This window comes from Lichenostomus cassidix, chromosome Z (genome assembly GCF_008360975.1).
Source record: "Lichenostomus cassidix isolate B80296 chromosome Z, HeHo_3.0, whole genome shotgun sequence".
Classification (NCBI taxonomy): Eukaryota; Metazoa; Chordata; class Aves; order Passeriformes; family Meliphagidae; genus Lichenostomus; species Lichenostomus cassidix.
In genome coordinates this window covers 750,575-771,789 of record NC_139511.1, presented here as the reverse complement: position 1 = coordinate 771,789, position 21,215 = coordinate 750,575, and the positions used below count along the sequence as shown (strand labels likewise).

Sequence of the window (21,215 nt, the reverse complement as noted above, 5' to 3'; positions counted from 1 at the left end):
ACTGGCAGCAGGACCAGTGAGGGGCCTTGCCCATGCATAAAAACATCTGGGCTCTGGGTCTGGGGTCATTCAGGAGCAATTCTAACTGAACTTCTCTGGATCACCCCATTCTCCTCATTACCCAGAACTCCTCCATCCCTCTGCCACCTCCACACCTGTGAACCGGGAACAGAAATCCCTGTCTGGGGTCTAACAGACAAACTCATATTTTGGCTTCTTTTTGGGTAGCATGAGTACAAAAAAAAGGCATTCTATAAAGAGAAAACTATTCACTTGTGCATTGCATTAATTTGCTAAATATGATTACACATACACAAAACACTTTTCACACAGAAGACCACCACTGCAGGACTGCAGACAAACACAGAAATGAGGCCAAATCAGAATCTGCATTCACATTTAACAGGTTTTAAATAAAGGAAGTTCAGGCTCAGACCTGTTAAGTTTCAGGAAAAAAACAACTCCGGAGCACAAATAAGGATTAATAAATGAGTAAAAGGACAGTCACATAAAACTCTGGGGTTTCAACAGAGCATATAACTTAAACCTGAATGCCATGAATAGAAAAAAAAGCATTTAATCAGGTCCATAGGATTCTCCATAGCAGTGAAAGATAAAAAGTTTTACAACAATACAGTGCAGTTGAAAATAACCTACAGCACAGTGAAAAGTGCAGCAAGATTACACACAAATGTACTCTGTTTATAGAGTGGAATAGTCTATTTTAAAAAGCATATTTAAGGATAAATCACACTGTTCAGCACTGCAGATTATGTAACAAGTTATTTGCGTTTCATAAAGCTGTTACATATAAAATTAGAATAAAGACACAAGTGCAGACAAGCACTGGATTTAATCCCATTGTGTGGGGATTCAAGTTAAAGGGAGAGACAATATCACAGTCCTCCCTTACTTTCGAAGCACAGCAACTCAGACCTCTTTTGAGCAAGACTTGCAGTGATCCCATGTCGCAGAATTTAAGCTCAGAGGTGTGCAGTTACCATGGCAACAGGCACGCTAGGAACACACAGTTAGACCAGAAAAATGCAGACATTTAAACAAACTTAGAGGGCTACCACAGTAGGTCTGGACCCTATGGCAACTACAGCTAAATTACAGAAGGCATTTGTTTTGCAATCACCTACATCTGTCACCCCCTCAAATAGGCATATTGCACTCAAGCATCAGTATCAGCTCTCACTTCATTTATCCAGAAATAGTCAACTGTAGAGCAAGCAAAGTGCGAGAAAAATATCATAACACACCTCTAAAAAGAATCTCAAAGTCATCTTAGAATTCTCTTTTCAAAATAAATGTTGCTCATTTAAAAAACTAATTTACTACAAGAAAATAAGACGGTATCTGTGATGCACTATTACATGCTCCAGTAAATGATGTATGTGAGTGGGCCTGTATATATAATTACACAGAGACAATATAATTTTAGCACTGCCATTCAATGCTAAACAGTTCAGCTTCCACATCACTGCAGCACAGTACAGGTGAAAAACACCCTTCTGCATACACACCATCAGCTCCCTGAAGGGAAAACAGTAAATATTTAAGCACTGTAGCACATAGTTACATCAAGTACCCTCATCACCATCATTATCATTTCTCTTCTGTGTCAGGAAGGCACTTGTGTTTCAAGTTCAGCCTCGGGTTCAGCTGGACAATTTTGTTGGTTTTGTTTATTCTGAAAATTGCTGGACTCTTGAAAGGTAATATGAACAACCTGTATTTTTATATTAAACAAATTCAGTCATTTCATTTCAAAGTGTTTTCCCAGTATTCAGGTGCACACAAGCGAAATAGCAAGGCTTCACTGGAATAAAAACATCTTTGGCAGAGCTCTCCAAGGTAGAGCTTGAGAAAAGGGAGGGGGAAAACTTTCAGGTACCTTGCTCAGATATGAAGGCATCACTGACAGCCAAGGAAAGAACAATTAGGGTAAATCAAGGGTTATGTGTCTCTCCTCTGACTTGTACCTGGGACTAACCAGAGTTTCTTCATGCACTGGAAGGAAAAATGAGGCAGGAGCTGATGGGCTCCAGAGACAAGACTGGATGAAGACTGGATAACTTTGGGTGAAGGAAATCCTGCACCAGAGCTGGGCTCCCCAGCAGCTCTCAATATAGCTCTGCCCTTATAAAACTGCCCAAATTATGGCAGTGTTTAAAATAAGGCAGCAAAAGTTTCAAAGTCGCCAACATTTCCCCTTCAGAGGAGATTTGTTCTGATTACCAAAAAAAAAAAAAAACCCAAAGAAAAACCCAAACAAACTCTCACCAACAAAAACCCTCAAAAAACAAACAAACAAAACACACAAACACAAAACACACACCAAACAATCCCCCAAATGCCAAAAACCACCCCAGAAAAAACCCTACCAAAAAAATCAACCCAGATGATACATGCCCTGTAACAGAAACAGTACTTTTAAGATGACTGAGGTCAATCAGTGGTGATTCCTCAGCCACCCCATGACTGAAGCTCCAAGGAGCCCAGAGGAAGGAGGATTCCCACAGAGGTGCTGCTCCCTGTCACTGGCAGAGGAGCTGCTGCCCCAGGCAATATGCTTTGACTATTCCACTGCAAGCTCCTGCTTTCCTTATAGGATCACTACAAGATCCTCGTAAATGTGGTCAGCTTTGACTGTCCAGAAGGCAAAGCTCCCACTGGGGAAACGATGCAAGTGTCAACAGCACTTTTGGAACCTCACCCTCCCATCAGCAGGGTGAGAGAGCATGTAAAGCAAGCTCCAAGGGACACCAGAGTGACACCAAATTGTGCTGTACTGAGGGTTTGCAAACGGTGTGTGTGGTGTGGCAATACATACCTGCCCATGAACTGCTCTTCTCTGAGCTTTCCTTACTAAACATAAAATTAATTTATAGTAATATACTATAAACTTACCATTTTAAACCTTAATGTGTGCCATGATCTTGTTAAGTGCTATTTCCTGATTTTTCACTGATTTATTGCAGTCCTGGTTTAATTATTCAAGCCAGGACATTGAGTGCAAGTTAAAAAGAAAATTCCTGGAATCAATATTGATAGGAGTGGAAACCAGAGATGAAAAACAACAGTGAAAAATTTGTCTGTGTACAAAGATTGCTACCAGAACATTAAGAGCCTTAACAAAAGCCTGCCTTCAATGTGAGACATCAGGAAGCTTAATCATTTGCTGTGTATTTAAGGCTTATATTCACAACCTGATGTTTGCAAGGGCATGTTGTGAGCCTTTGATGCTGAAAAAGGTGGCAGAGGTGATTAATTAAAACTTAACATGACAAGCTAAAAATATTTCTTGCTCTTGACTTCTAAAGACATTTTCATTTCAGAATCTGGGAGCCTGTGTGCAACCTGAAATGCAAGTAAATTACTGAGCAAAAGAGAACAACCACTGCAGCAACTGAAAACTCCTCTAATCCCAGAAGGAAAAGCAGCAAACTGCAGTCTAAATCAAAGCAGCTTATGCTCTTCAAGCACACATTAACTCACAAAGTTTTCAGATGTGTTCTACTGACAGTATTTTGCCCAGCTTCTAAAAAACCAAATAAAACTCTGTATTTTGTATTTCTTACATCTTGGGGAAAGGGAAGAAAAGGAAGATAAATGCTGTGAAGGCAGCATCTCCAGAAGGGAAGAAGTGGAAAAGGATGAGGGTATGGAGGTGAGGGAAATGTCTGGGGAGAGGGCAGCACTCCCTCATGGACAGAGACTATTTACAATGTGTGGTGTCAGGACAAGGGGCAATGTTTTCACACTGAGCAAGAGGAGATGTAGATGGGATATTGGGAGGGAATTGTTCCCTGGCAGGGTGGGCAGGCCCTGGCACAGGGTGACAGAGAAGCTGTGACTGCCCCTGGATCCCTGCAAGTGTTCCAGGCCAGGCTGGACACTGGGGCTTGGAGCAGCCTGGGACAGTGGAAGGTGTCCCTGCCAGGGCAGGGGTGGCACTGGATGGGATTTAAGGTCATTCCCACCCAAACCATCCTGGGATTCCATGGCTCTGTCAGCAGCATGCTGGTGGGAAGGAGAGTGTTGTGCCTTCAGACGGGGGAAGATTCCCACATCCTGGGACATGCTGTGCCACCACTGCCTGCAGGAAATCCGCAGCCCATTGTTGTGAAATTAGCATGAGAATGGGACAATGACAGGATTGAGAATTCATTTTGAAGTTTCCAGGGAGACCTACCGAGCCAACACACTTCATGCTTGTATCACACTAATTAGTAGAAGCTATAATGAGAACAGGATTAGTGGACATCAGAATTAATATGATGTACTTGGGAAGAGTCAGATGGTCTTTGTAAAAGGATGGCATCACCTGCAAACCCAGAGGAGCTCTCAGAAGAGTCACCAGGCATCTAGATTGCAACAAAAAGGTTTTCAAAATTATTTTGACGGATATTTAGGGAAATGTTTAAGCATCTAGGACTTAAAAGAAAAACATCACTCCACAGATGAAAGAAAAAGAAAAAAAATCTGATCAAAAGCTAGGAAACAGAGCTGGAATACTGGACCATCTGTCCGTTCTTACAATGGAATTAAGTCATCAAAGAACTTCCTCAGGGAACTGCGTTGACGACTGGGACAGGCATTACAAAGGATCACAAAGTTTTTAACTAATTTAAGATAGTAATGATGAGAATCTATTATTAAGAACTTTAACAGGCCTGAGTTACTGGACAGAAAGATGGGAGATGAAATTAATTGCGCACAAATGCAAAGTGACACATGTGAGGAAAAACATTCCCAGCTTCACAGGTGGAAAGATGGGTTTTATGACTAGTACCACCTCTCAGGAGCAAGATCCTAGGAACAGTTCCACGAAAACTCCATCCCAAAGCTCAGCAATGCCAAAAAAAGCAAATCAGAGTACACAGACAACTGGTGAAAACAGAACAAAGTGGACAACATTGTTACACTGTGAAACATCCTGAATACTGTACTTTTGGATCTCCCATCACAGAAAGGGAAAGGTTCAGAAAAAGACAGAAGTGGTGAGGAAAGGGTTGAGTAAGTCCCAGCTGGATTAGAAAAAGCTTAAGCTGGGACCATTCAGCACACAGAAAGGATGAGGGGTGATGGTTTTACACTGAAGGAGGCCAATTTAGACTGGATATGAGGAAGGAGTATTTTACCATGAGGGTGGTAAGCCCTGGCACAGGCTGCCCAAGAAGTGGTGGATGCCCCACTGCTGGAGACATTCAGGGTCTCACACAGGGCACTGAGCCACCTGAGCACGGTGAACATGTCACAGCTCATTGCAAGGAGAGTTGGACTAAAAAGGTTGGAACCCTAAAAAGGTCCCCTTCAACCAAACTCCTCTGTGATTCTATGAAAGGAACAACTTCGGGGATGCAACAGGAGTCTGCAAAATCCAGGGGTTATGAAATGGATGAAAAGGGTTCTATTTCTTTTCCAATTAAAAGATAAAAAAATCTATTAAACAAAGGTCAGAGAAAAAAGCTTCAAAACAAACAGCAGAAAGTGGTTCTTCGTGGAACTGGTGACAGCCTGGTGCTGCTCTGTGACAAAGGGCATGGCAATGATGTGCAGGGAGAGTAGAGAGTTCACTGCACAGAATTTCTGGGCTAGCAAACACACAGAATTCACATATTTGGGATGCAAACAGTCCTCAAGCTGAAAATAACTGGAAAGTCATTTCAGAGGAGAGGGAAGGGAAAAGTAAAATAAGTATTAAATTGATGCCTTCCCCAGCACGTCCTCATGGCCACCATGTGGGACAAGTAATTGGAGCAGTTGGACCTTTGGTCCACCCAAATGAAGGCTTTCTCACAGTCCTACAGGAGCTAATTAAACCTTCCCTTGGCATTATGTGAGTCTTATAAATCCCTCTGATTTCTTTGTACCTGATTATAAATGAGATGCACTGGTGCCTTCATGAAGGGCTGGCTCTTACAAGTTTTCTGGGTTTTTTCTTGCTGATTCTAGGTTTGATTTTGATTCTTTAAAAAAATTAAGACTTAATTTGCGAACCTGGTAGAGAGACACAGGTTCTGTTTCTTTCTGGTAACACCTGGGGATTAAGGGTTTTTTTATCACCTTAGTGTTACTTAATCATCCCTGGTAGGTAGAAATGTGATATTGAACAGAGCTACAGAGAAAAAAAAATCTAGAGGTAAATGAGAATAGGGCTTTTATCTGCCAAGAACACATTAGAAGATACTGATTTGGATCTCTCACACTGAGAAGATGCAGAGATGGGCTGAATCCCCTCCTTGAAGGTTTAGCTTCAAACTGGACAAAACTGGACAAACACAAACTATCTTCCACTGGATGGTGGATGAGATGGCTTGATGTCTCCTTTTTTGAACTAATATTAAATTAATTGAGTTTGAACCTGCTGCATGGAATCTATTCTAACATCTGACAGGGAACTGCCTCCTTGAGCCATCCTGCAAATATTGTCTGGCCAAGAACAACTGAGGTAATTATATTTAATTATGCAATCAACAGTTTTCAAATTAGGGGGATTGCACATAAATGCACCCTGTGTTATAAACTCTTGCTCTGTCAATTAGAAAATACCATACCCAACTGGCATGCAGAACAGAAGTCAAGGAATACACAAAGGTCACTGAGGACCTAAATTCTCCTGGAACTTTGTTGACTTGCATCGAAATTACACCAAATTACAATGGTTATAGCATTTGTTTTCATGGATGAGAGAATCAGGCTAATACAGCCCATCTGCTCTGTTCTCAGTGCAGACCATTTGCACTTCAGCAGCAGTTTATCAACGGGAAGAATTCTGCCACACAAAAGGAAATTTCACCAAGTAAAACCTGCAGGAATGGATACAACACAGCAACTACAGCTAAATTATTCACTAATCATAAACTGAACACGGGTACCATCATCTCAAAGTACTTTTGACACAGTCCAGTGGGAATTTCCTGCCAGAAACCTCAAGCCACTTGGTTCCTGGAGACCTGAGCACATCCCCAGGGAATTCTCAAAGCTCTGCCAGCGCTGCTGCTCCCCTCCCACAGAAACCAGGGCTCCTGGCATTGCCCTGAGACACGTCTGCAACCCCCAGGGGGCTGATGTGCCCCAGCTGTGCCCTGGGGATCCTTCTACAGACTGAATCCCTGAAGAGTAATTCCTACAGAGCATAGCCAAATCCCACCTGCCTGAGCCAGGAGACAGAACTGCTCCAGGCCCCTGATGGTGCACTCAGGGACCTTTGTGCTCACCATGCCCCCAGCCCCATTCCCAGGATTCCAGCCTTCCTGAGCACCAGGAAAACCACCCAGCACTTAGTTCACACTTACCCATGAAACATCTAAATTTTAGCTACCACTTGTTGCCTCTGATCCCCCCATTCGGTTTCTTTGTGACATATTCCTTTTGCTGGCAAAGGAAAAATCACTCTCTTGCAAGGCATTAGTTTTAATGGCAATTTGGGACATTTTCAGGATGCACCCATTCATGTGGAGAGTTCAACAAAAGGCCTGTGGGGACCATGGCAGTGAAATCTCTGCGGTGCAAACGATGGAGAAGGAGCACAGAAATCCCATTTTCCCTCCTGATGCCCTAACCCAGCAGGCAGGCAGGGAGCACAGCCCCTCCTTGTCCCTGACCCTATTTCAGGCTCTCAGCAGCACTCGGGCCAAACCTGAAGCAATGAACAGAGAAAGTCCAAATTTTGGTCCTTTTTCAAGCATGGCACAGCTGAAGTGAAACAAAACTACAGCCCCGCCACATAACTAAGCACAATACAACTGAAGTAGTAGAAATACAACTAAATTAGTACAAATACAGCCAGAGCAGTAGAAAAATGTGATGTTCAAACTGACACAGAAAGGACAGATGGGGGAAACAGACAGAAAGAGACCAAAGGGACTACTGTAATTAGTGGAAGTGTTAAATATTTTTCAGGACTTAAAGTTTCTGTGTTTTGCTCTTTTTTTTAACCTGACTCATTTGTTCACCATTTGTCTCAACCTTAACCTTTCTCCATGTCCTGACAGCCTTCCCCTCCTTGTCCAAATAGCAGCCAGAGCTCTCCAGCATTTTCCTCTGAAACCTGACAGTGCTGCAGGGCTCCTCCACACCAATTCAGACACAAACCTTAGCATTCCATTTGCCCTGCAGAAGACATCCCTGTATTTTAATTAAAAGATCCGTCTTTAAAGGCCAGAAGGAACATTCATAACCTTCTATTCTGATTACTTATGTAATATGGGCCAGAAAAATCTCTCTAGAGAGCTCCTGCATCAAACATGCAGGATCAAGATGAGACACAGACCCTCCTTCATCAATCCTAACATTGAAAGTAATGAAAAACCCTCCTGAGCCCATGTTAAATTGTTCCAGGCAATAAATTACCCTCACTGCTGAAAACATACATCTCCATTTTTTAAAGAATGAGCAGGCAGGTAAATAATGAAATTAAATGAAAAGCCTGGTTTTGAAGATTGCATCCCTGCACTGTGCACTGCAAGTGAAGCCTGGACTCCTCAGCAAACACCATCCCATATGTACTGAAAATAAAGAGGAAAAAAGATAAATCTACCCCAAATCATTCACATAAACAATTTCCAGAGAGCAAATAATTCTGAAGTATTAATTTACAGGAAGGACATTAATTTACTGTCTTCTAGTTATATTCTGAAAATATGCAAACACAGGGTTTGACATTTTCAAAGCTCTTTACAGACAGTAACTGATCTTCGAACTCCTCTACAAGGTAAGAGTTATGGTGCCCATTTTAGACACAAGGATATGTGCAAAGATGCCCAAATATAGATCTGCTGTAAAAGAGTTCAACTCAAGATTGCTATAAACAGAGCTTCTCTCCCTGAAGTGAGCCAACACACGATAGGGAGGCAAGAATAAGAAGTCAGCACATCTTAGACCTTGTTACATCCCTGTTATATATAATAATTTCTATCTATAAACATTTTCAGAAAAAACCAAACACTTGAAATTTCAAGCAACTGCAGCTTTCTGTGAGATGAGGGACAAGGCTGGTACAATCACACACCAGCACCAGAGACTGACAGGGCTCTGATGGAAAATAAAAGACCACTGCAAAGAGCCAAACACAAGGTTTCCATGAATTATTTTCCATGAATGACTTCATGGTGTGGGAAAATGCCCTTCTGTTGGCACCATGCTCTCTGACAGCCACACTCTGTGGTTAGGTAGCCCTGACAGGTTGGAGCCTCATTATAACCTCAAAAATAATGGCAACAAAAGTGACAGAGTCTGGGTTTGAGCAAGCAAAGGTTATTGCAACACCAGAAGCCTCAACCTCCACCTTCTCTTTGCTCACAGTCCACCAAAGGAGCACTGCTGCCCTGCCCACCTGGATCAGACCCAGGAGGGCAGGGAATGACATTCCAGAAGTCACAGAGCTGAACACAGAGCCGCTCTAACCATAACTCACAGAGAAACAAGTTCTTCATTACAATCACATGTCCCAGCCTCATCCCTAAGGACTGTAAGTATAAAAGTTCCCATTCAGGGAACCTGTAAGTGCCTCTCTCAGCACATCTGGGCACTGCAGACCCCAGGGCATGGTCTGGACTGTGGTACCAACCCCCTGAGTAGGTGGGGTTCACTCAGACTCAGGGGTAAAACACTGACCTGAGGGCATCAACCAGGGACTGAGTCCTGTCCTGTCCTCTCCCACACACCAAGAAATCTGGATGGAATTTCCATGACACTTCTGCACACATTCTTGAATCTACTGTCCTTTGAATTCTCCGAGTTTGCAATGAAGGAAACCAAACAACCAAAACCAACAAATGAACCAAAAAAACCCAAACGCAAGCAAAAACCCCCAAATGAACAGAAACCAATGCCCCTCACCTTGGCCAAGCAACAGTTAAGATGATTCAGTCACATGACAGTTCTTCCCTAATCCCCAGGACTTCTGACTGCCCATTCTCAACCCCTGGTTTTGTACAAGGCTCCCCTGAAACTGCCCTAACTGCTGACACTGTTTGGACATCTGTAACAGTAAACTGGAATTACTCCAACCAGCCCACCTTGCAGATATATAAACAAAAGTCTCACACTGACAAGGGTCATAGCCACCAACGTTTTATATGAAGGGTAAGAAATGAATTACACTACACTAATTGCAAGCTGAAAATCAAGTTTTCAAAATTTGGCTGGAGATCGCTGAAATGTGTTCACTCTTTATGTCAAATAAAATTACCTTCAGGCTGTAAAACCAGTAGCATTGCAGATAGAATCCACATTTTATAATATTTACTGTCAAAGACCCACTTAAGCATACGTTCAGTTTGCAGCAATGTACCCAATGGGAAATACAGTACATGTTTTCAGATTTTTAATAAAATCTCTCCAATTGTATTAACTGTGCTACACTCAACAGATTAATAACACAGATTTTGAAGTATATTCAGTTTGAAGTTCATTCAGTGTGAAGTACTTTAAGCACAGATATAATATACCTAATATTCATCCAAATTAATTTCACAATATAGCAAAGGACATGTACAAGTTCCCTTTTCAAATAATTCAACAATTACTCATATTCTCTGATAACAGGACAGAAACATTTCACATCTCTTTGAGAATGCCTGGATTTCTGTTTCCCTACAAATTGGTAGTGAATGCTCTGGTTTTAACTTGTCATTCCCTCACTATTAATGAAACAGCAGAGTTTGTACAAAAGATAATTTATGTAGGGCAGAAAATATAATCCATTTCTCACTCGTTGCACACATTTGCTGCCCACTGTTCACACCCAGCATCAGAACCTCCCACCCACCCAAACACCTTCACTGAACCCCGAGGGCCACAGGGGAAAAGGGTGAAAACCAAACACACCAGAAGGAGTTACAGAATCACAGTCACAGAAACATGGAATTGTTTAGTGTTTAGGTCAGAAAGCCCTCAAAGAACAGAGTCCAACGTTTCCCCAAGGGTGGTGCCAAGGCCACCAGTGCCCCATGTCCCCAGTGCCACATCCACAGCGCTGTTAAACTCCTCCAGGGATGGGGACTCCACTCCTGCCCTGGGCAGCTGTGCCAGGGCTGGAGAGCCCGTTCCAGGAGGGAATTTCCCCAGTATCCACCCTGCCCCTCCCCTGCCCAGCCTGAGGCTGTTCCCTCTCCTGCCGTCCCTGTTCCCTGGAGCACAGCCTGACCCCCCGCCTGTCCCCTCCTGTCAGGAGCTGTGCAGAGCCACAAGGTCCCTCTGAGCCTCCTTTGCTCCAGGCTGAGCTCCTTTCCAGCTCCCTCAGCAGCTCCTGGTGCTCCAGACCCTTCCCAGCTCCACTGCTGAGCTTTCAAACACTAATTAACTGAGGATACACTTCCACCAGCTCCTTCCACCCGGAGCTATGGCAATTTTGGGTGTCGACCAAACAAGAGTCATGCATCTTTTTTCCACAGAATTTACAGGGGGATTTATGAAAAGCTGAAGCACTTCTTTATTCATACCAGGCATGAGTTTACTTTCCACCAGACAAGGACATTCTGGCACTGTGTCAGTTAATCCCGATCTCTGGAAGCCCCCTTCTGATAGCAGAGATTTCCAGATGTTCCAGAATTCCTGTGTGACAGCAGCATTTGGGCTCCCAGCACTTATCCCTCACAGTTCTGAGGTCATGATGTGCCCTGTCAACCAGGACCAGTGCAGCATGCTTTGACTCTCTCAGCAATGCAGTTCACATTTTCATATTTCATATTTCGTACCACATAAATTCCAATAATGCTGTTTGATTGGTATTATTTAAGGCTGTGTTCTTTCACAGATTTTCTGGAAAACTTTCTGCAGTTAGTTAGGCACTGCAAGGCAGAGCTCTGTGCCCGAGAGCCCACAGTGTCCCCAGGCTCAGTGGCTGTGCTCCTGTCACCTCACCGGCCACTGCTGTCCTGACCAGAGCAGAGGAGGTGACACAGGTCAGATGTCACCTCCCTGCAAGGCACAGGTGACAGTGACGATCAAGAGCAATCCTAAGTGGGCAGCACCATTCTGGAGAGGACAGAGTTACAGAATAGTTGAGAAAGTTGGGGCAGAGAGGCACAAGCATCACTTTCACTCTCCCAGAAGAGTAGTAAATTGTATGCAGAACAATGGGATTTTCTGTTCATTTTCCACAAAGAGAATATTTTATGTTCCTCCTTCTTATGCAACCTCAAATTTTGCTTTCTATGTCAATACACATCCCCAGCAGCAAGAGCTTTCTCCAGCTAACCTGAATAAATACAGAGATTTTGGGCTCCCGGGGGACATAATCTTTGAGCAGGAAAGCTCTTCCACAACAAATCCTGTGAAGCCCTGGCTTGAGAAGTGCAGAACAGCATCCTCATCTCTCCTTTCTGGCAGGAAAAAGGCCAAGTTTACTGTTTCCTTCCAGCTTGACAGTTGCAGTTCATTAGGTCTTGAACCTGCCACACAATCATAGAAACTTTTAAGTGAAGCTCTGCTTTCCACTATGTTTGTTTCACAGTGCTTTTTTTAACAAATTGCTGAAAAATCTAGAATGGCAAATTGAGGAGAGCAGCAAATCCAGCTTCAGCCTGGATGCAAACACATTTGTTTTGGGGGATGTTATTGCACCTTCTTTTAGTGCTGCCAGTACCAAGTTTTAGAAGTTGTGATTTCTGCCCTTCTACTGGAGTTTCGATAAACTATATTTAAGTTTCACATTTTTCTGTAATTTAATAGTAAAGCCTGAATGATCAAAGAAGTATTCACATAGCGAACGTCAAAATTCAATTTGCTTCACACTTCTTTTTTCCATTTGCACATAAAAGTCTTGGTTCTAACTGAAATCCCTTTTCCTGTCAAGCAAAGTATATTGCCTCTTTTTTCTTTTAATTTTAACCGAAATTGATCCCTTTTTTCCTAAATACAGAAAAACACCCCATCTTTAAGCCATCAGTTTCCATCAAAATGTCTCAGAAGCAGTTTATCACTCAGAGCTGCATCTAAATACAAACAGTTTCTGTTGTTTTTTGTTCTTAACTTACTGGAATGTATTGTGGGAAGGCTATGTCAGAAATTCAATTTCTGTTCCCAAAATCCTCTCATTTTTCGGAGCTTTGTAGCCCACGTGAAAATTACCCTTTTCAAAGGCAGAGACACACACAGCAGTGTGTAAGAATGGAAAAGCCATCCAGTTTTGCTGCTGATAACAAGAAAAGGAAACCATAAAGAACATAATTTTCTGCATTAGCAGGCATACAGGGCACAATGTAAAAAATACAGTAGGAATTCAGCTACAGCTTCCAGGTCAGTTAAAAGCCTCAATCCCTTTCTTCTGAAAACATATTTTTCTCTGCAGCTACAGATAAAATATTCCTTAAGTCATCTTTTCTTGAAGAATATATTTCTAACAAGAGGAAAAATACTACTGAAATCTTCTGCTTTGATTTACACCAGAGTTGGGCAAGGGACAGACACAGGGTGGTAAGAGGTTCAAAACCCCACACCTTTCTATCCTAAAGGAAATTTAAATACTTCTTCATACCAATAACTGTGTAGAAACATAAATTCAAGGTCGAAAAAAGGCCCACTTTGTGTTGATTGAACCAATTGTGGTGGCCCAGCCTGTCCCACAAAGTCCTGCATGTGCCTCAGAGTGACTCTGGCGCAGCTCCTGCCCTGGACAGCTGTCCTCAGCCCAGTGGTCATTCTGCGATGGGCAGCAGCACCGAGGAGCCAGGACAGGCCAGAGGAGGGGAGAGGCAGCACCTACCTCTGTGTTTTCTGAGCTCCCACAGCACCACAGACTCTTAATCCAAGCATCTCACCTGCACTCAGCAGATATTCTGACTTACTAAGCCACACCAAGTACTCAACCAGACAGGGAAAAGAAAATTGAGTGAATTAAATTAGGGTTTTTCCAGGTCTTTTGAAACTATTTTTTCCATGCAAAATAATTCTAAGAAAATGGTGAAGAGCAGCAGGCAGGGACACCCTCCCTGGATTCCCCCCTTCTTGCCTTGAATCTTACACTTCTATTTCTGTCACCTCCTCTCTAACTTTTGTAATGTAAAACATTAATAAACTTCTTTGTTCTATTAGTTGCCTAAAATGAGATACTACTACTACTGCAGGAGTTGTGGTAATTATGGAGATTGCCATCCTACTGCCTGACATGGTGTCAGAAAGATAACCTCCTTCACGTTTCTTAGAGAGGAAAAAGAAGCCCACAGAGCAATCTCTGTCAAGCCCTGAAAATTATCTTTTCCAAAGACAAAACAATGCAAAAGTGCTTTTGATAACGAAAGACAGGAGTTTCAAATTTCGCATTTTGAAAACAAATGAGGAAACATACTGCTCTGTAGCATCACGGTTTTGAGAAAGGTGGCATAAAAATCACATGAATTTACTTGCCTGCTGTAAAAACACAAATGCTGAAGCCAGATGCACTGAGAGACAAAAATGAGAAGAGGGAGAACACTGTGCAGCTAATTTCTAGCTGCAAAGCAACATTCCCATCACTATCATCATATGCAGACAAATTTCCACCAAGAAGTTTGTGGGGAGGCTCTGTGGGATCCAGACACAGGGAACTGACTCAGAGCAAAGGTGCTGCTCTGATTTTGGCCATTTGGGAATGAAACCTTGAGCTGTGCTTCAGTCCCTGGCTGCTGTGGAGGAGGCAGGGGGATGCACAGAGAATCACAGAACCAGCTGGGCTGGGAAAGCCCAACCTTCACCCCAAATTGGGTGCAGAGCCAGTGCCCCAGGCCTGGTGTGACCCTGGGAACAAACAGCTCCAGTGGAACTGTGACCTCTCAGGGCTTCCTTCTCACCCTCCACCCCAAAGAACTCCAAATGCAACCAAAAAGCATGAAAACCACTTTAAACTCAGTTGACAAGACCCACAGGACCATTTTTATTCTCCTCCCACACCTTTTTTTACAACAGAACGTTGTTGGCTCTATGAACACAAGCTGCAGTTGTCTCTCCAGGATTGCTGAGTAAAACCACATATTTAACAGAGTTATAAAACAATTTGTGTACACACAGAATACAGCGTGCAGCCATGGCCACAAGCTGTGCTCACAGGTGTTGCTACCCTGTCTCAAATTAGCCACCTGGTAGCCTCTCCATGGCCACAGCCACTTGCTGGTGCTTAAATGATCCAGAGAAGGGGGGAAGAGCAGAGGGTTCCCAAAAATGGGCCATAAAATCATGAAAACACAACTTTTAGTGGCTACTCTGTGATTGAGGTGCCAGAGTTACTCTCTTTCTAACCATTTTAAATGAAAGCACGTGCTAGTACAAAACACAGTCAGCAAATGCTTTACTTGCACTACCAGTGCTGCAAGGAGATTGTTCTTTTTGGAAGAGGTATGAACGTAATTTTTTCTTGCAGTGCAACTAACCAAGCTCACTTCTCAATCATTTTTTTAAAACCCATGGTTTTCTAGTACAACAGCAGCTTGAATAGTTGAACAAATCTTAACACTAAGAGACGTGTCACAGCTCTCTACATTTTTAAAGGTTTGCTTTTGAGATATTTCAAGTTACCAGGGAAACCCATCTCTTGTAAATATTTATATCAGATAATTCTTTAAATTTCCACAAGTGGTGATCTGTGCCATTGCTCCAGCTAAATGACTACCATTTCCACATGAGACATTGGAGAACTTCCTCACACTCTTCTGAAGAACCCAGCAGTGTGGTGAGAATGTCATTCAGCTAAAGGAGTTGTGCAGCAGAGTCCTAATAAAAACAGCTGCAGGCAATTCTGCAGTGTAGCAAAGTGACAGATGTCCCAGAATAATTTGGGGCTTGGCACAGGAAAAACACCATGTCCTGCTAAGAAGGTCAGTGATCCAAATACAGCTATTTACACTGCTGGATGGAGAGTTGGGATGAAGAGTTTCAATGTGCTTCTGTAAAACACTCATCCAACAGCACTGGAATAATTAAGGATAGTGGGTGTTTAACTCCCAGCAATGTGTCCTCTTTATTTAGCTGGCTGAATTATGACCACCAGACTGAAACCTTATAATCACTGAAATAAATGGCAAAGCTCCACTTAAATGCAGAGGACTCTGGGGCCTTCATGTGTGAAGTGATTGCACTGAGGTTAGAATGATGCCCTTCCAGGCTGCATCACCCACCACTCTCAGCCCTTTTCCTTCCTGCTCTATGTCCCAAACAGGTTCCTGGACACTGAAAATACACCACACTGAAGGTCCTGAGGCACAAAGCAATGACTCTTTTTGCTCAGCCCTCCTCTGTTCCTCCCCACTGCTCACTGCCCTCACCTCACAGTCTGCAATGTCCTGCGAGGAGCAGCAGTTCACATCACATGGTCACTGGAAAAAACTCAAGAGAGACAACAGAACTCAAACATTTTTTATTCAGTGCAAAGAAAACACACCATTACTATGCGCTAAAGATTTTATCAACTACCTCTGAAAAACAGAAGAAGCCACAAAGCATAGAACAGTTGCAAACACAGATCAACAAACACGTTATCATACCTATCATACACATTATCATACCTTAAAGAACAGAAATTTGGTGTCTTCTGTCTGCTATCCTAATTATTTTCCATCCTTGGATACTAAAGAAAATAAATACTATATGCTACATATGAGGCAGACTGATAAAACTAATGCAAAAGTTGAAAAAAATTTGTATCCATTTTTGATGATTTTTATAGACACAAAAAGTATTAGGAATTCATTTTTAATATGATAAATTCAAGTCAAGAAATTAACATAAATTCACAAGTCAAGGAAACAAAAACTGTTTATGGGCCACAGGCACAGTTTGTAATGCTGGTGAGGCAAAACCTTCTGTCTCCACCTTCACACCAAAGGTAAGGTGGAAAAGAGTCATTTCAGGTGAGCAGAGCACAACATTCTTAGAGCAGGTAATCAAAACAACAAGAAAAACAATCTGCTCCTGGGGAGGCTACAAAACTATCTTATTCTTTCAGCCACCATGGCTCCACATTGCCCAGGTTCCTCACTATTCACCCCAAAAAGGGCAGAGTTTTCCGGGGATGTGTGCAATTCAGATTCACACTTTTAAAGAGCCATTCATAGCCATTTTCCTCCTCAGACCTGACCAAAGGCTTTTTTTTTAATCCCTGCACACCAGCCTCAGCAGTCCCCAGTGCCAGCAGCTTGAGAGTTCACTCCATGCTGTCGTAAAGAAACACCTTCTGGTTTTTGCTCAGCACCTCAGGGTTGTGCTGCTGATCATGGTCCTGGCCCACCAACAGAACACACTGTGGTCATCACAGACTGGACAACCCAGCCTAGCCTCTTTAATTAGCTTGTTCCATTATTCACCCCATTCCCTGCCTTAGGCTCCTCCTGCAGTCATCCCACAGCAAGTCCTGTGCAGTCCCAAAAGCTCTTCCATAACAAATGCCCTATTCCCAGGGGCACCATCCTCAGCCTCCAGGTCACCTGGACCCTCTTTCCCCACTCCTCCTGCTAATTCTAGTTCAGCTAACAGCCCACTCAAAAAATCACTGGACTTCATATGGCTACCTGCCTGGGCAGTCATTCATTCCCAACATATACTTGATTACTTTTATTATAGGTGGCTATTCCAAGTATTTCATACATTTAATGTATACAACAAAACTGGGCAGAAGTCCACTGTGAAAATTTCCTGAGCCACAAAAGAAAGACCTCATTGTTAAAAGGGAAGGTTGCTACCATGTAGTTTCCCGTAGACTTTTTCAGTGAAAGATAGGCTAAACATGTTACACACATAGAGAGAAAAACTGATTTCCATTGAAAATCAATGTCCTCTTTCGTTGTGGAATTATTGTGTATGTTTAAGTCATGTTGTGGGAAAATAATTGCTTGTAAAGCTGGCATATTTCCATCACATACAGGTCCTCAATACACACAGTTCCCTGGAAAACTCTTCCCTGTGTGGCTGCAGGTCTGACCCCATGCTGTGCTGCGTGGGGATGATGCTGTGGCACAGACAGGTCCTGCCCTGGGTGTCCCCACTGCTGCTGTGACAATGCCATCCCATGGCTGCAGCACTGAGCTCAGTACCTCAGGGCTCACTCGTGTGCAGCTCAGCACAGGGGCAGCAAAGCCCTTTTTTTGAGGGGAATGAAACTGTGGGCAGTGTGGAGCCACAGTGGCTGAAACTGTGAGACAGCACCAAAAAGTCACTATTTACTGCAAGCTCATGTAAAGGCATGACATTTATCTCAGAGTGTGAGAGCTGCCAGCTGCTAAAGCCCAAGGCAGAAAGTGAGGGAAGCATCTCAGATCCCCATGAGGACACATCTACCCAGCCATCCTGCTGACACCAGGAGAAGGTGGAGATCAAACCATTGCCCTGTGCTGGTGAAGCTTCCTTCAACATCATCCACTCCTGCTGCTGCTGCAAGAACCAGGCCAGAATCCTCTCCCACGAATTACAATTATGAATGGCATGTAATTAAGTCTGACTTACAGCTCAGGGCTGGCACTCCCAGTGCTTGTGCCACCTCTGCAGAAGTTCTCTTGTGCTCTCTGTCCCTGAAGAACACCACACCAACCCCAGCCCTCGCCCAAGCAGGGGTGTTTTGCCTGGAGCTGTGCAAACACAGCTGAGCTGCTCTGCTGGAATTTTTGGCCTCACTCACCTCTCAGGGCAGGATGTCAAGAGGCAAACCTTGTCTGCTAACCAAAAGCTGCAGCTGTGACATCACTGAGGGAATGCAGAAATCCCTTTCATTTGTTCAACCAAAAAATGCTCTGGAATGAAAATTCTACAGCCACATGTAAGCCTCAGAGTTTAGAGGATCTCAGATAAGCTGTAGGCTCATTCCTCAGTGTCCTGGACATCAGCACTGCCCAGGGAAACAGCGAGGGCTCACACTGAACTGAGAAGGCAGCAGAGTTCCTCTGTACAAAGACAAGAAAAAGAAACCTCACTGGAATAAGGGAATGAGAAGAGGAGCCTCAGATTGACTGTGAAACGCTGAGCAAGGGAGCTGCACCCTAATTATCAGTGAGGTCATGTTCTGCAGCCACCAAAACAACTCCGAAAGGCACCAGACATCAGCTCCAGATCTGAGTGTGGCAGTCTGACTAGAGACCCATTGCCATGCCAGTTTTCAGTACTTTATTTGTTTCCTTTTTTAATAGATTAGATGACAGTACACACTTAAAACAAAGATATTATTCCTACTGGTCGTCAACTGATTCTGGCAATTCTGAAATTCTGGCCTGCTAGAGATGTAGCTAACCCTCCAGGAGATGTGCAAGCATTGTTTTTAAAGCACAGCCTGGGTTAGGGGAATGGAAATTACACACAAATGGAAAAAACCACAGGGCAACACTGGGTGTCTGATGAGTGCCAAGTACAGTAAGAAAGAATTATTCCTACCACACTTGCAAGACCTTGGTGATAGGAGTTATATAGGCAAACTTCATAAAATGCATTTAACTAAGCACATTCAGGAAGTACATTTCAGGACTGCAAGAAGGAGCTCTTCCAGGTGATGAGGGAGGATTAAGCAGGATTACTTGGGAAACATAACTTACAAATTTTCCAAAAATTTGGGATATTCTGCCATGCTCTAAAAGTTAATGAATTTGATATTTAACAACACAAAATATATTAAATTGTATGTAATATTTAATAATATACAAAATACCATGTTTAAAACACTTGAGTTTACCTACAGACCTCAGCATGTTCCAGCTCCAGAAACAACCTAAAGTGAGTATCAACAAATGTCCAAAAATTAAGCCAATGTTGCTTATCCAGTATGTAAGAAAAATTCAACCAAAGTTTTTAAAACAAAAATTTCAACTGCTAAGCTTAAGGACATCCTCAGAGCAGTTTCCAGTATCAACATCAACAACCAAAAATGTGCATCTCTCCATCCCCCTAAGTCCGTATTGCATATTCTGTGCTGCTGATCAGAGGGACTTGCTGTCTACTCTGTGTTTGTTATGCTAACAGGTGCCAACACTTCCATTTAATCCAATCTGGAATGTCTGCTGAATCTCACTGTGCCTTCCTGTGGCTATGTATGGCAAGCTAAGCATGCCCAGCTCTGAGACGCCCACAGCTACACAGCTTTGGCTCCTCCACAAGCGGCTGCACTAGCAGCATCTTCTAATTTAGCCTCCCTGAGTATTTAGCAGGGGGCACAGGAATGGATTGAGGCTTTCTGAGCACCCAAATGGCTGCTAGGGGTTTGAGCACAGGCAGCCTGTGAGTACATTTGCTACGAGGGTGTGACTGGAGAGTTTGCTGCTCGGGGTGTCTCTGGTGTCACAGACACAGCCAGCTCTGCTCCCAGCCTGTCCCAGCAGCAGGGCTGAGCTCAGGGCTGCCCAGACTCACCAAACAGCCCAGTCTGACACAGCACTGCTGCAGTCACACTTCTCACCAGCACTATTTCCTCTCTGCTGGGAGCAGCAGCTCCAGGAGCAGCCAAAGCCATCTGCACGATTAAAACCTGCAGCCACTTCTGCCTGCAGAACAGAACTTGATTGAGGCACAGAGAGATCAAAGACTGGCAGGACAGCCACCAGACAGAGGACAAGGAAAATAGGAAAGGCACTGAGACTCTTTGCTGGTAGGAAAGGCAACTGTAGTCTGCTGACAGCTGTAGCCTTAAGAATGTATTCCGTGAGGCAGCTTTTGTTCAATATAAACACTGTCAACAGCTAAGTCCACCCTCACCCACAACATGAGTTTCAAGTATCTCACTAAATTAGCTTCTCCCCTTTAAATCCTTAAGTAAAAAAAAAAAAAAAAATTAAAAAAATTTAAAACCCCCAAGAAACAATGTTATGATATACTCTATTGTGCCACATTGTAATCCCAAAGCTGAAAACAACAGAGGGTGCCAACAATTCCAGGCTGAAACTTTCCGCAGTTTTACCTTAGCAGCCTTGTGCTTTTCTCAAACAGCTCATGGAAACTGCTGCTGCTTCAAGCACATTTAACACACTCCAGTTTCCCAAATAACAACTAAAAATGAACGTACACCGACATTTTCACGACATGAGTAATCTACAAAAGAAGCTGCAGGTTATACACAAAATACATGCAGAACTGGATGCTGTTACTGATACAAGTATTACTCAGTAATAACTAATTTGATGCGTTCATGATTCAGAGGGTTTTAGCAGGGTAAAGGGAGCAGCCTGATTCTGATAAGTGTTTTTAATCAAATGAGTCAATTGCATTTGAATACTCTTCTCTGGAAGCTCCCAAAACTCTCTTTCAAATATGTTTTCCAT

At 43.2% G+C, this 21,215-nt stretch overlaps 1 protein-coding gene across 4 annotated transcripts in view; it reads right to left on the bottom strand.

The window, feature by feature from the left end:
- Positions 1-21,215, bottom strand: part of RASGRF2 (Ras protein specific guanine nucleotide releasing factor 2) — a 112,473-nt gene that overhangs the window by 79,092 nt on the left and 12,166 nt on the right. The gene's annotated exons all lie outside the window — the stretch shown is intronic.